We start from the raw sequence: 17,041 nt of genomic DNA on the forward strand, positions 1-17,041 counted from the left end.
TAAAATGTGGTATATACACACGATGGAATACTACGCGGCAGTAAGAAGGAACGATCTCGTGAAATATATGACAACATGGATGAACCTTGAAGACATAATGCTGAGTGAAATAAGCCAGGCACAAAAAGAGAAATATTATATGCTACCACTAATGTGAACTTTGAAAAATGTAAAACAAATGGCTTATAATGTAGAATGTAGGGGAACTAGCAATAGAGAGCAATTAAGGAAGGGGGAACAATAATCCAAGAAGAACAGATAAGCTATTTAACGTTCTGGGGATGCCCAGGAATGACTATGGTCTGTTAATTTCTGATGGATATAGTAGGAGCAAGTTCACAGAAATGTTGCTATATTAGGTAACTTTCTTGGGGTAAAGTAGGAACATGTTGGAAGTTAAGCAGTTATCTTAGGTTAGTTGTCTTTTTCTTACTCCCTTGTTATGGTCTCTTTGAAATGTTCTTTTATTGTATGTTTGTTTTCTTTTTAACTTTTTTTTCATACAGTTGATTTAAAAAAGAAGGGAAAGTTAAAAAAAAAAAAAAAAAAAACAAGGAAAAAAAAAAAAAGATGCAGTGCCCCCTTGAGGAGCCTGTGGAGAATGCAGGGGTATTCGCCTACCCCACCTCCATGGTTGCTAACATGACCACAGACATAGGGGACTGGTGGTTTGATGGGTTGAGCCCTCTACCACAGGTTTTACCCTTGGGAAGATGGTTGCTGCAAAGGACAGGCTAGGCCTCCCTATGGTTGTGCCTATGAGCCTCCTCCCGAATGCCTCTTTGTTGCTCAGATGTGGCCCTGTCTCTCTAGCTAAGCCAACTTGAAAGGTGAAATCACTGCCCTCCCCCCTACGTGGGATCAGACACCCAGGGGAGTGAATCTCCCTGGCAACGTGGAATATGACTCCCGGGGAGGAATGTAGACCTGGCATCGTGGGACGGAGAACATCTTCTTGACCAAAAGGGGGAGGTGAAAGGAAATGAAATAAGCTTCAGTGGCAGAGAGAATCCAAAAGGAGCCGAGAGGTCACTCTGGTGGGCACTCTTACGCACACTTTAGACAACCCTTTTTAGGTTCTAAAGAATTGGGGTAGCTGGTGGTGGATACCTGAAACTATCAAACTACAACCCAGAACCCATGAATCTCGAAGACAGTTGTATAAAAATGTAGCTTATGAGGGGTGACAAGGGGATTGGGAAAGCCATAAGGACCACACTCCACTTTGTCTAGTTTATGGATGGATGAGTAGAAAAATAGGGGAAGGAAACAAACAGACAAAGGTACCCAGTGTTCTTTTTTACTTCAATTGCTCTTTTTCACTCTAATTATTATTAATTATTATTCTTGTTATTCTTGTGTGTGTGCTAATGAAGGTGTCAGGGATTGATTTGGGTGATGAATGTACAACTATGTAATGGTACTGTGAACAATCGAAAGTACGATTTGTTTTGTATGACTGCGTGGTATATGAATATATCTCAATGAAATGAAGATTAAAAAAAAAAAAAACAAAAACAAAAACAAAAAAAAGACATAATGCTGAGCAAAATAAGCCAGGCACAAAAAGAGAGATATTGTATGTTACCACTAATGTGAATTCTGTGAAAAATGTACAATGTTTTATACTGTAGAATGTAGGGGACCTAGAGATACCAATTAGTGGAGGGGGAATGATAATCTAATAAGAACAGATAAACTATGGAGGGTAATCTCAATGTTATGGGAATGCTCAGGAATGATTATGGTTTGTAAACTTTCTTGGATATAGTAAGATCATGTTGGAAGCAATAGAGTTATTTTAGGTTTTTTTTTTCTCTTATTCCTTTGTTTTCTTAGGGGTTGTTAATTTTCTTGGGGTGTGGTAGGAACATGTTGGAAGCAATGTAGTTATTTTAGATTATTTGTTTTTCTTACTCCTCTGTTTGGACATGGTTTATTAATTTTCTTGGGGTATGGTAGGAACATATTGGAAGCAAAGTAATTATTTTAGGTTATTTGTTTTCCTTAATCCATTGCTTTGTTTGAAATGTTGTAGGGTTTTTTTGGTTGTTGTTTGCCTGTTAGTTTTTAATTTTTTGATAAACAAAGTTAAAAAATTGAAAAAAAATCAGTAGAAAAATGGGAGTAAAAACTAAATGACAAATAGGGTGGGATGGGGGGATGGTTTGGGTATTCTCTTTTCACTTTTATTTTTTATTCTTATTCTGATTCTTTCTGATGTAAGGAAAATGTTCAGAAATAGATTGTGGTGATGAACGCATAACTATATGATCATACTGTGAACAGATGATTGTATACCATGGATGACTGTATGGTTTGTGAATATATTTCAATAAAACTGAATTAAAAAAAAAATATACAGAGGTGATGGAAGAATAGGTGTCAGGAACACAGCAAGCATGCTGGGGTTCAGAGGTCAGGAATCTGCCTCTCATATTCTGAAGCCAATGTGGAGACCCTGGAATACCTAGCTTGTCAGTGGCAACCACAATTAACCACTCATGTCTCTACTGCTTTGCTGGTTAGAGAGAACACAGAATTTGGCTTACTTCTACTTTCCAAATCTCCCACGAGTAAATCTGATTTCCATCTATAATGATAGGTGCAAGGACATGAGTAAATGGAGTTCTGAACTTTCTAACTTCATCAATATTTCACAATATTTGACTCCAAAGACTAGAGAATGATTGAAGTGGTTACTATTTCTTAGGAGAGTTCCCTGTTGATGGTTGAGCTTTGGGCTTCTGCTCCAGGGATACTTTCTCAGTCTGCCTACTGCCTTCCCCACCAGGTGCCTTTCTCATTGTTTGTCTCAGGCTTCTGGCTGCTATTCAGGTCTATGAATGAATCCGCATTACAGTCCCACTTTTCCTGGGAAATAAGGTGTTTTTTTGTTTGTTTGTTTGTTTTGTTTTTTTTTTTTTTTTGGAAAAAGAGCTCAGATGTTTCTTTAGTCTCCTGCAAGACATAGTATCTATTTCAATTACAGGTCTCCAGTGGACTTACTGGAGCCCTTCAGTAAATGTTTGTAACTAAAAGTAAATAAATGAATGAATAGACAAATGATTAAATCACACATGGTCTATATTTTCCTTCATTCCTCTGGCCCCGAATTGCCTAAAAGTATAATTGTTGTTTCATGAATATATGTGTAATTTTTCAACTTCAGGTATTCCCATTTTACAGTGCCAGAAAGTAGCATTCTCTCTTTAATATAGGCTAACAATTGCTAAAGAATCTCAAGCCAGAACCTACCACAACTGATTCCACCTACAAATGATCCTCATAGATGTGGCTATTTGTCAGTTTCTTGGGGAGCCCATTTCCTTGGGATTTCCATTATTTCATTACTGAATACAAAGCACTATATGACTCTCTATTCCCATGTTTGACATTGGATATTTACACTCTTACATGAAGAAAAGTTTTTCTTAATAGGAACACAGCTTTTCTCCTACAGGGCCTGAGACCATCTTCATTCTATTTTCAAATGACCCTCAAGCAGTGTCTGGAGGTTCTGAGCTCTCAAGGTAATTAAACCCATCCTGTGGTTGAAGGTACTTTTCTTTTTAAAATAAAGAGTCTTTTTTGTAGGACACTTTACATGACTGCAGTTTATTTTTTCCTCTTCTCTTAAAATTTATAAGGGCTGCCATATGAAAACTGTATCTTTTTCTCCTGCCCAGTTTTCCTCATATTTTTACTTATAAGTACTTTTTTTTTGGTAGTTCATTAGCCCACCTGGTGTTACTTTGATGAGAAACTTGTTCTTTCAACAAGTTAGTGTGGCATCTATAATATTTAGGTAGGGTTTTCTATTGTCTGCCCTCAATCTACTTGCCAAAGCTTTTCTGGCAACACTTTTTTCTTTTCTGATTTAGAGGGCTCATGGCCTCCATTGGAGTTCCCAGTGACTTTCTGCAGTTTAAACTGTCTGAACTAGAATGATTGGTATGTAGCTCATCAATGGATAACCACTGCTTAGTATTTTAGATCCATCTACATTCTAGACTCTCTATCTCTACTGGAGAAAGAAAAAGAAAATCATTTCACCTCTTCCCTTTCCCAAAGCAAGAAAGAGAGAGATTCAGATTAAAGAGGGTAAGTAATGGGAGAAATCAGGATTTTCAAGTGTTAGGAAATGTTGTAACATGGGCATGATGTGTAGAAAATAGTCTGAGTCACAAAACACTTTTTAAAGTAATAAATTTATTTTATATTTAGATTTGTGCAAAATTTGAAGAGAACTTAAAAGGCCTTCATTGTAGATAATTAAAGGAACTTGTAATTAATGGAAAATAATGAAATTTTAATAATATTTCATAATTTTTATTATTTATTATATACAAGTAAGAGTGTTTGTACTCTGTAAGAATATATTTGAAATTTATCTGAAATATTAAATACTTTGCAAAATTTATATATGCTTTATAAATTTAGATAGCCTTGATAATGCTCTTCTCCACAGGTAGCATCAGATATGCTTCTCAACCTTATTCTAGGGTAAATTAGTTCCAGGAGATGTTTACTGTATTTCTTCCCTTCTGATATCTTTTCATTTGAGAGACGTTTCAATGATTTAAGATAAGAACATGTTCTCAATTTCAGAAACACTAAATTGTGTGAATTCATGTCTACTGGGTGCTTGAGTTGCTGAATTTTAATAATTTCAGTCCAATCTAGAATAAATTCTTCCCTTTTTCTTTTAGAGCTTCTTTTACTTCCTTATTTCTCAAGCCATAGATCAAGGGGTTCAACATGGGAATCACAGTTCCATAACATATGGAGGCAACTTTCAAATTCTCCAGGAATTATTTGAATGATGTTTTAAGTACATGTAAAAGAATGTTCCATAAAAAATGGTAACTGCTATCAGATGGGAGTCCCATGTGGAAAAGGCTTTTTTCCTCCCTCTAGTAGAAGGCATCTTTATGATGGAAGCAAGGATGTATATAGAAGAGAAGATGACAACTGACATAGTGAAAGTCAAGTTAAATCCCACAAAGATAAAAAGTAGCATGATGTTGATGCCAATGTTGGAGCAGGAAAGGGCAAGAATTGGGGGACCCTCACAAAAAAAGTGATTAATGGTGTGGGACTTGCAAAAGGACAGTGAAAATGTTAAATCTGTGTGTACAGAGGAGTTTATTGAGCTGATTACATATGAGCCAGCTACCAGTAGGATGCATACTGTATGGGACATGACTGTAGCTTAGTGAAGTGGTTTACAGATGGCTACATAATGATCCACTGCCATAGCAGCTATGAGGTAACAATCATTTGTACCCAATATCACATAAATGCATGCTTGCATTACACATCCCATGAATTAAATTGATTTATTTTCTGTTATGAGGTTTTGCAACATCTTGGGTGTGATTGCAGAGGTAAAACATATTTCAACTAATGACAAATGTTGTAGGAAAAAGTACATGGGTGTTTGAAGTCTGGAATCTGCTTTGATGAGTAGAATCATTCCAATGTTAGTCACCATGGAGGTCAAGTAGATCAGTAGAAATACCATGCTGTAACCTGTGTTGGGCAACAAATTCCAGAAGAAAGAATTCAGTCACTTCAGTGCCATTTCCATGTGTCATGGCTGACAATGTCTAGGATTGTCCAAGGAACAAAGGAAGATCTTTGTAATATCTCAAAATTAAAAATTAAAAGTAATGTTTCACTTCACTTTTTTGACTTGGATGTTTATGGCCATCATTCACAGTTGAGTTATTGCTTTCTAGATTTTTTTTCAATTTTCTTGATTTGAAGTCCCTGAATAAGCAGTTACAGTTTAGTAATTGATTCTTTCTCAAAATTAGGAAGATTTTCAGAGAATAAGACTAATATATGTGGATTAAAGAAACATAGATGAACACAATCTCCCTACCTCGTTAATCACATATCCATACTTGCATCATTAATATGCAAATATGATTACATACAATTTAAAAAGCTTATAATTTTTCTCAGCTAATTACTACCTTAATCCTGGTCCATGCTCTTTAGATTAGTAGCCTTAGAAAGAGAGGAATTTTCCCTGAGATATCTTTAAGAGTCACATGAATTTGAACACCCTCCCCAATCAACCAGAACCAACTCCCAGAAGACTTTTAATTGCCATTTTCCTCATCTGTTAGATGAATATTGCACTACAGAAACTTTGGAAGCCTTATTTTAGATTACCTAGATGATTTACAGAACAGCCAGTTCAATTTGAATTTCAGGTATGCTACAAATAATTTTTTAGTATAAGGGTGGATGAAATTTTGCATGGGATAATTTCAGTCAAAAATTACTTACTGTTGAAATTCAAGTTTAACTAGGCATCTTGCATTTATATGTTCTAAGTGGCACCCTACAAGTGTTGCTGTGGCTTTCTCCTGCAAGCTGGGTTCTTGGATGACCATGGACCAGAGTACTTCTGGCAGCAATCCCTTCTTCCAGTGGACTTTTAATATGCTTTTTTTAAATTAGAGAAATTGTAGATTTAAAGAAAAATCATGTAAAAATTACAGTGCTAACATATAGCCCTTTTATGCTGACACTATGCATTAGTATGGTACCTATGTTACAAGTGAGGAAAGAATATTAAAACATTACTGGTAGCTATAGCCTGTAGTTTACATTAGGTGTATTTTTCCCAATATAGGACCCTAGTATTAACACCTTGTACTACTGTTATACATTTGATGTAATTAATGAAAGAACACTCATATTTGCACTGTTAACCACAGGCATCATTCATAACAAGTTTCACTTGTTATACAGTCCTATGTTTTGTCTTCAAAGTTTCTTTCTAACAACTTACATGACCAAAATGTCCCCTCTTAACCATATTCACAAACACAATTTGGCACTGTTAATTATACACACAATAATGTGCTACCATCAGCAATATACATTTACATTTAATAGAAACAGAAATTCTGCACAAATTACATCAGCTCTCTATTCTCTACACTCATTCCATCCTGTGGTAACTTATAGTCTAGAGTCTAATTCTATGAGTTTTGCTTAATGTAAATAGCCCATATCAGTGAGATCATACAATATTTGTCCTTTGTGTCATGTTTATTTCACTCAACATGTCAGCAAGTTTCATCCATGTTGTCACATGCATCAGGACTTTATTTCTTCTTACCTCTGAATAATATTCCATTGTGTGTGTATACCACAGTTTGTGTATCCAATCATCTGTTGATGGATTCTTGAGTTGCTTCCATCTTTGGGCAGTTGTGAATAATGCTGCTAAAAATTATGGACTGCTTCAGAATGTGCATGCCGTCCTTGTGCAGGGGCCATGCTAACCTTCTAAGTATCATTCCAATTTTAGTATGTCTGCTGCCAAAGTGAGCACTCTCCTTTGGATTTTATGTGATTGGGAACAACTATCGTGATAAGTCTTTGAGATTTGGGGTTTATTTGTTATAGTAGCTAGTCTTATTTTAACAAAATCTCATACCATTATGTTTTCAAATATTCATAAATTACCTTTTGTTTCCTGTGACATGTAATTTGTAATACTGCTGAGGAAAGAACAAAGTCCTGTGAGTTGTGTCTGTTTTATGTCTCAGAATGCACCAGTTAGTAAAAAAAACCCAGGGTTGGGGGTGGGGATTGATATATTTCTATGTGTTTTCTTGTTTTTCCATGCTTCATTGTGGAGTATTTAAGTATTTGTGAATTTGGGCAGATGTGAAATTAACTATTTAAAGGATACCTCTAAACCTAACTAGTACAACTGGCAAAAATGGCATCATCAAGTGGTAGGTGTATCTAGGAGGTGTGGTTGCAAAATTTATGGCTAAATGAGTGTTGTCCTTTTTAAAGTGCTTTAGATGCAGGATATTTAAGGCCAGCAGTAATGTTTTACAAATAGTGTTTGAGAATTCTTATTTGGTTGCTGGTTTCAAAATTTGGACTCTCTTCTTGAATCTCAATCAGTAGTGCAATTGTTTAATACTTGAGAGTTATTCAGAGCAAATGAGAATATTAATGGGCAGAATTACTTTTGAAATTCTTTAACCTACTGCCCCAGGCTGTGTAATGTAAAAGATGAGAAAACCTGAACTACAAAACACCTGGAAATGTAAAATAAAATAAGTCAAAGATGATTGTAAAGTAGTACCTAGTTCACAACCAGGTATCAACTGCAATTGAAGAGGAACCTGCAAACCAGTGTGGAGGTCCTGGCATGAGGCTTGGGCTGCCAGAAGGACTTTTTCCATCACAGAAATTAAGACCTTGGTTTGAAGAGCTAAGTGGGAATATGGAATGATCCTCAGATTCAGTGTGCATGCACCCAAATATGATGTAGATCCCTGAGGTGTACAATCTCAGTGAAGAATATTTTAGAAGAAATTTCTGATGGATGACAATACAAAAGTAGTAATGATATAACCAATTTGCCCACCCCAAGGATCCACATTGAAGATTGGCATTCATTTAGATATGAGTGCAGGTGACTTTGATAAGGAAAATGGTCCCAAAATGCAACACCCTCAACAAAAATAAAACAGCTTTATTTAAATTAGGTTGCATCTTCTTTACAGGATGTTAGAGAAATAAGAGTTTTAACCATTTTCAGTATTAAAAAGTATCACTAAGTTTCCCCCAAATTAAGCATCTTATATGTTGAAAAAAAATGTGCAGAGAATGTAAAGTCTGTTATCATACTAAGTGATATTCAGAGTCTTCAACATATTATAGTCAGTTTTTACGTTGATTTTCTGTGGTAAACATCATAGTAAATAGTGTACGAAGAGAGATGCAAACAAATACTCCTTGATTCCATTAAGGAAATATCCCAACTGGGTTGGAAATCTAGAAACCATTTTTAAAATAAGTGTTTTTTAATTTGACTCTTGACACGTATCTGTGATTATACCAGGTCAAATCCATAACTGCCAGGGAAGGCCTCTCCAAGTTGAAGAAGTAACCTGAACAAAAGCATGGTGATTTTGCCCTACAAGCTAAGGGGCAGGGGGAGGCAAAATGGGCCCACAGTTTTATACAGTTTGGGTGGGAATGCTCTAATTATCAGCAGTTTCTACATTAAGCCACAGATGGCTTTTTCTGTACTCCTTTCAGAGATATTCTTAACTAAAGCAAACACTGAGTCTAGACTTGGCCTCTCTTTACTACAACCTGTTTAGCTGGTTATTATGATCAATTATTTCACTAAAAACTTTACTGGGCATCACCAATATTTGAGCCATTGTTTTAGGTGCTGAATGTCTGAAGTGTTCCTAACTCACTCCTTTTGCAGTTTACTACTCCGATTCCACTTCTAATTTTCTGTAGGTAAAATGCCGCACAAAACCAAAGATAAAATTCCTGGTGAATTTCTTCAACATTTGTTCTATATTTTCCTAACAGACACTACAGAAATATTTGTCTACTTAGAAAGAAATGCAAAAGGAATTACTTCTTTAATATGTATTTAATTTATAATACTCTTTTATACACCTGCTGCACTGTGGTGGCATCCTAGATGATATTTTACATTTGCTACAAAATGGGGTGTTTATTTTGATGATTGTGGAGTTAGGATACATTGCCATGAGAATTTAAGACTCTCAAGGTTGATTTGAGTGCATAGAGGTGAGATTCCCTGTTGAAACTTTTTTTTTTTCTTTTAATTTCAAGTTTCTCTCCTTTGGGAATTTGTTTTGTTTGCATCCATGAGCTAAGGAACTATGGCTGGTCTCTGACTGTAAACATGGCTTGATTTCCTGGATGTTCTGCTTCTACTAAACTTCAGTTTCCACACCTATAAAATGGGTACAATGATACCAGACATGTCTGCCTCAGTGATGTTATAAAAACAAGGAAGGAATGTGCATGCATCCACATGATGAACTTCAAGAGCATTGCACATATGAAGCATTATCATTGTTAGGAGTCTCCAAATCAGGTGTCCCACTTTTGCTGCTTCAGCAGTTGACTTTGTCACATACTCCAAAGAATTTCCACAGTCTGAGGGGTCCAAGACTGCAACTGAAGCTGTGTCCCCATTGTGAGTGAAGAAAGACTTTCACATGCTTTTCTAACTTGGTTCAATCCATGCATCACTTTGTTATCCCAGTAGTCATTAGCAGAAAGACATTTAAAGGTATTATGATGTAGTTCTAGACCATCTGTTCAGAGAGCTCTTTAAGTATCCTGCTTGAACTCAACTGCCAAGTGATTCCATGGGGTTGAATCCCTCCTTTCCCATGGATTAGATATCCTTGCACAGACTCTAGGTGAGCACTAAAACTCTTCTTAAATTCATAGTTTACTTTATCTTCTATTATAATTGGTAATCTCCCAGTGGTTATCAAGAAATATGAAATGACCGTGTTCTTTGAATTTCTTTCCAGGGGGATGAGCTTGTTAATGAGACAATATTGCAAAGGGTTTAACTCAGGAACTGTCGGGATCATTCTGTCTGTGATCAAATCCTGCTCCACTGCTTATTAAATGAGTGAACATGGGCCAGTTATTGAACCCCTTTGAGACTTCAGAGTAGGCTTCATGGATTAAGGACTGAATCATTCATTCCCTTATTTCTTTAATGTCTGTTGAAGTGCTTAGTACATTTAAATTTGTTCCCTGAGTTTCTACCAAGTACCGTGTACTGTTCTAGTCGGACTTTGATTGACCAAATGCTGACTATACTAAAAGGCAATCCAGGCTGAACCTGATGGTGGGAATCAGAGATGCTTACCATTTATCACCCATCAAAAATCCCATCATATTTTGACCATTGACTGTTCACAGTCACTCTTACCCCAAGTTGTAAGCAGGCCTAGGGGGAAATTAAAATTCTCAGTTTGAAAACTAATGATATCATTCATTTTTCTTCCCAAAGAAACTTGGCTATACTTGCTAATCTTCCACATGTGCTCTTTATTCAAATGCTTCACTAAAACCCAGTTAACTCTATTTCTCTTTCATATGCTCCCTGCTCTCCATCCCCATAGTCACTGCCCTACTTCATAGTAAGTTTGGTACTTTACTCAGGATTACAATGGTAACCTCCAAAATGATCTCCTTACAGTCTCACCATCTTACTAAAATGCACATCTGGTTTTGTGTCTTCCTGGACTAAATTCTTTCAGATTCCTCATGTCTTTCTGGGTAAAGTTCAGGAATCTTGGCTCAGCACACAAGGCCCTTCATAATATACCCCTTGCTGTCAGCTGCAGCCTTACCACAAGCAACACTGACACTCTGCAAAGGCATACTGTTTCCTGGATGCCTTCAGAACCTCTCTGCCTCATGCTTCCCTCCACGTCCCTCCATTCACCTTTCTCCTGGTTAATTCATATTTATCCTTTCACTCTTGACTCAGGGAAATGTGTACTTGGTTCATCAACACCTGCTCTGTGACTCAGATCTTTCTCCCTTAGTTCCCATCACTCATGGAGCTGAGCATATATCTAGTTTTCCCCTATGTGCTAATTATACTGGGAATCACTATTTATATAGGAGATGCTTAACTCTTTAAAAGGCAAACATACTCATAGGTTTATGGATGCATGTGCCTAGTATGGTGTATGATATCATTATCCATTCAATTCTTCATGAAATAAATGAAAGAAAAATTATGAATGATGGAAAACTGCTCTCTGATAAGGAAATCTAGCCCTTCTAACTTTCAGTGATAACTAATGAAAGCACAGATCCAACACTAGTAATTGTTACTATTTATTGGGTAAGTTGAAATTTTGAGGCATTAGGTGGGACATTTTCACCCACAGTGCCTTGTTTAATCTGTACCATCACCCTATGATCAGTACTGTTATTAACTGAATTTTTCATATAAAGAAGCCAAGGCTCAGAGAGATGAAATAACTTGCTATGACCACATTGACAGTACAGGATGAAGGTGGATTGAAACAAGTGAGTTTCAATACTGATATAAAGTTTGGGTCACTGCTGAGCCAGACCAAAAGACTGATAAGAACCAAAATGGAGAAATCTTCAGTTTTCTTGAGCAAAGACAAACATTCAGAAATGGAACTATGCTAATGCAATATCATTATTGAGCACCTTCTGTGTGCCTGGTACTCTTCTGTACACTGTGAGCATATAGAAACTGGAAAGATGGTTATGATTCTATGGTTCTTTGCATTCTAGTGTGATTTTCAGAAAAGTCTATAGATGAGGCAACCCATCAATGAGCAAGATAATTTATGACAGGAATAAGTGCTATAGAGAAAATAAAATACTGTGGTTTGAGGGTGCCTCAGGGGATGCCACATCTAAGTCAGGAGAGACCTCAATGGAGATGGCATTTGAACTGAGATATGAAAGAAGAGAAACTTCCAGACATGTGAAGATTAGTGGAAAAAGCAAAACAACTGAGAGAAAAGAAGGTGCAAAACCTTTAAAGTGGGAACTGGAATGAACTCAGCTTGTTTGTGTTTTCCAAGGATGAGAAAGCAGGCTGGAGTGACTGAAGGAGAACATATTCCACATTAGTTCAGAGACCCAGGGAAGAGTCTTATCATTTGGGACCATTGATGTCTTGGTGAGGAGTGTGGATTTTGTTCTAAATGTGATAAGGAGCCACTGCAGGGTGAATGGAAGAAGTGGCATTAGGTCACCCATGATATGGTTTAGAGTCAAGTTTATGACAGAAAAATGAAATTTAGTAGACCATTCACAAGATTCATCCCCAAATCCAGGAGGGAGAGAATGGCAGCTTGGATTATGGTAACAGAAGGAAAAGATATATAACTTTACATGCACAATTTTGAGATAGTAGACTACAGGATTTGATTCTGTAACAAATTTGAGACATGAAAGACAGAAATGAACTTTGACTCCTTGATTCATGTTCTGCTCTTTTGTATGAATAATAGTGTAATTTAACTTTGATGGAGAAGGTGGAATGAGCAGTAAAGTATAATAAAGCTGAAAATAGCATTCCCTAGGGTTGCAAAGAGACAAAGACTTTAGTTCTTTTAAGAACTTCTCTTTGTAGCTGAGACATAAAGGAAACAGTTCCATGAAACACCCCTTAGCAGCATGGGGCAGGTGGGGACCCAGACAGTCTGCTGGAAAGACAAACAATGGCAGCTCCCACTCCAACTGCCCCTCAGCTGCTTAAACAACCATAGGATGGGGTGGAAGGGAAGCTGGTGCTTGACAGGATGAGGTTAGCTGAACCTGATCGGCCCCTTGAACACGTGAACAGGTGCCCCAGATCCAGTCCTGCAACTTTGAGGGAGCAGTTATAGCTGGTCTCCAAGCCCTTCCTTTCTGGCAGTCTGTAGTCTGTTGTTGACACAACATGACTCTGTACATTGCTCCTTTTCACCTGAAGTATCTACCTGTTCATTAACTTTCATCCTGTAACAAAGAATGTGAGGCTTGCTTGAGCACCTGGCTCCAAATCATTTTGGCCACCCTTTTTTGTGTCATTGGATAGTATACTTTGGCCTCAATTCCTAGAACATTTTGCTTTTTGTGCATTTCTTAAGTAATATTTTCATGAATATTTAAGTAGTTCCTTGAACAAGGGAAGGTGAGATATACAGTGATGCAATTTTGTTGGTATTCATGTCTCCTGGTTTATAATCACCAAGAGATTTGAGACAAATTATCTGTTTGCTTTCTCTTCTTAGAGTCTAGAGGCCGCCCACCTTCCTTGGTTCATGGCTCCTTTCCTCCTCCTTCAAAGCCAGCACAGTCACACTGCTCTGACCATTCTTCTGTAATCACATGGCCCTCCACCTCTTATCTCAGCTAGGAAAAGTTCTTTATAGGAATACTCTGATTAGGCAGGATTTACCTGGATAACCCAGGGTAATCTCCCAATCTCCGGGTCCTTAACTTTATCACATCTGCAAAGTTACTTTTTCCATGTTAGGTAACATTGCCCCAGATTCAGGGCATGAGAATGTGGACATCACTGGGGAGCCATTATTGTGCCTAATACAGAAATATACCTATAAGTGGTGTGGATGGGGGCTGTATGAAAATATTCCACATTAAAAGATAATTCAATTTATTTACTAAAATGGTTGCATTGGTTTATACTTACAACCCCAATATCTAATAGATCTTCATAAAAGCACTTAATATTGTCAGAATTCTTATCTTTTGCTGATCAAAAAGGTTTGAATTGGAATTTTAATATCATTTCCCTCTGCATTTCTTTGATGATAGTAATGTGGAGTATGCTTCAGATATATTTAGCCATTATTTACTCTTCTTTGGAATGTCTTCTGTTTCTTTTCACATTGCTGATTGTGTGTGTTTTTGATATATTTTTGATACAAATTCTATATTAGTTATCAGTATTGCAAACATATTTTAATAAATAGAAATTCTTAATTTTGATGAGCTTAAATTTTTCCTTTTTAAATGCTTAGACTTAAACTTTTCCTTACACGGCAGTAGGAAACCACAGTTTTAAAGCTTTTCTCAAACATGTAAATTTCCAATCCATTTAGGCTGTTAGAGAAAAAAATTGCAAACTGCTACTCTATAACTCTAGAGGTGCTAGAAAACTCTTCTATTTGGGCATGCTAAAGTCTCAACATGATTTTTTTCTCTCACAGATACTACTCAAACAATGGATCTGTGGAACCTTCAGGCCAAGGTGGGAGCTGATCTCATTATCTGGACATTATTTGGAACCCTCTTTTGTGCAGTGTTCCCAACCTTTCAAGTCATCCAGTAAATGGGTTGGAGCAGCATTCTCAAAGATGGTATATGTTGCCTCTAAAACTCAGAGTCTCACAAATATTGCTCCTCTTTCTTAGTGGTGGGAATTGTAAGCCCTAATATCTAATTAGATATCTGATATTGATGATCCAAACTATCCTTAGAGAGTGTCTCCTTTAGTCCCTTCAGGCCCAATATGGTGCAGTCAGTGACTTCACAAATTCTTGCAGTATCAGAATCTCTTGGGAAGCTTTTAAAAGTTTCCCTTTATGGATGTACTTAATCCAAATCCCTAGGAACTGCTATTAGAGACCTGTTCTTTTTAAAAGTCCCCAGGTGATACTGATGCAGCCAGTACAGTGTGATATTTGGGTAATATGAACACTGCTTATGTGATCACTTCATTTTTTTATTACTTATTAAAAATCAAACAAGGGTAAGACTCAGTACTAGGTGTAATGGAGCTACAAATTTTGATGTCAAGGGTCCACTTAAACATGTTTACTTCATGCCTCTTTGTACCCTGTTATGATTATTTCTGAGACCTTTGGAGTTCCACAGCTTATGTCCTGCTTGTTTGTTACTTTCTGGAGACTTTCTGGGTCATCCCAGTGTAGAAAGTAGCCAGATATTCAACATATTGTATGTATCTGTCAAAGTTGAATTCAAGAAAGAGAACCAAACAATGTATTTCAAACAGAAAGAGATTTAGTAAAGTGGATTTTATAGTTAAAAATATTTTTAAGTGACAGAGAAACAGATGACAGGAGCACATCAAGAGTGCTGAGGTTCAGAGGTCAGGAATCTGCCTTTAATATTTTGATGCTAATGAGTAGACCTTGGAATCCCCAGTCTGGTGATGGAACCACACCTAACCACACGTGTTTCTATTGCTTTGATGTGAGCCTTTGGCTCATTTCTACTTTCCAAATATCCCATGAGTAAATCTTATTTACATCCATAATGATAGGTGCAAGGACATACAACAAAGGTAGGTCTGAACTTTCCAGCTTTGCTAATTTGAAGAAGGGTGGAATGGAAGTTGAAAGGGACAATTCACAGTATCTGTCACCAAAAATCGGAGAATAATTTAAGGGCTACTACATTTTAGGAGAGTTCTCTTTCCATGGTTGTGTTTAGGCTTCTGCTTCAAAGATATATTCTCAGTCTTCATCTTACCTTGCACTCCAGCTACCTTTCTAGTTGGCTGTTTCAGGCTTCTGGATGCTATTCTAGTCTGCCAATGAGTCCTACATATTAATCCCTCTTTCCTCAGGAAATAGGATGTTTTTTGGGGGGCAGGGAATCAGATGTTTCTTTAGTCTCTTGCTAATTAATTGGAATAGCTAGCAGTAAATACCTGAAACTATCAAATTACAACCCAGAACCCATGAATCTTGAAGACAATTGTATAAAAATGTAGCTTATGAGGGGTGAAAATGTGATTGGGAAAGCAATATGGACCACACTCCCCTTTGTCTAGTTTATGGATGGATGAGTAGAAAAATGGGGGAAGAAAAGAAAAAAAAAAAGGCACCCAGTGTTCTTTTTTACTTTAATTGTTCTTTTACACTTTAATTTTTATTCTTATTATTTGTGTGTGTGTGGTAATGTAAATGTCAAAATTAATTTTGGTAATGAATGCACAACTATATAATGTTACTGTAAACAATTGAATGTACACTTTGTTTTGTATGACTGCATGATATATGAATATATCTCAATAAAAACAAATTAAAAAAATAAAAAAGGACATGCTTTAGTAATGGATGGCCTTAAGGGGTTTTCTTTCAGTGATACCAAGAATAAACATTGCTTCAAACCAAAAAAAAAAAAACGGTGTCTATTTCAGTAACAGGTCTCCAGTGGCCTTACAGGAGGCCGTCAGTGAATGTTTGTAAGTAAAAGTAAATGAATGAATGAAGAAATGATTCAATCATGCTTGGTCTTTATTTTCCTTCCTTCATCTGGATGCAAACAACCTAAAAGTCTAATTGATGATTCATGAAATAACATGTAATTATTCAACTTCAGACTATTCTAATTTTATATTGTTAGATAGGAACACTGTTTCTTTAATATATGCTAAAAATTGATAATCAATATCAGGCCAGAACCTACCATAGCTGATTCCACCTCTACAGAGGTAGTTGCTTTTGTTTATTTTTTGGAGAGCCAATTTCCTTTGGGATTTTGTTTATGTCACTCTGAATGCAAAGTACTAAGTGACTCTATTTTGCTGTTCATTCCGATGTTGGATGCTGGATACTTCCTTTCTTATCTGTAGAAAGTATTTTCTTAAAGGAAACTCAACATTTCTCCTCCAGGGCCTTAGGCCATTTTCATTCTCTGTCTCTAATGACTCAGTAGCAAT

General features: G+C 36.6%; 1 non-coding gene across 1 annotated transcript; it reads right to left on the bottom strand.

Moving 5' to 3' along the window:
- Window positions 1-7,253: 7,253 nt before the first annotated feature.
- On the bottom strand, window positions 7,254-7,360 carry LOC119538878. The gene has a single exon (XR_005217668.1). It is a non-coding gene; the product is annotated as a U6 spliceosomal RNA (small nuclear RNA).
- Window positions 7,361-17,041: the final 9,681 nt, after the last annotated feature.

Source organism: Choloepus didactylus, chromosome 6, assembly GCF_015220235.1.
Source record: "Choloepus didactylus isolate mChoDid1 chromosome 6, mChoDid1.pri, whole genome shotgun sequence".
Classification (NCBI taxonomy): Eukaryota; Metazoa; Chordata; class Mammalia; order Pilosa; family Megalonychidae; genus Choloepus; species Choloepus didactylus.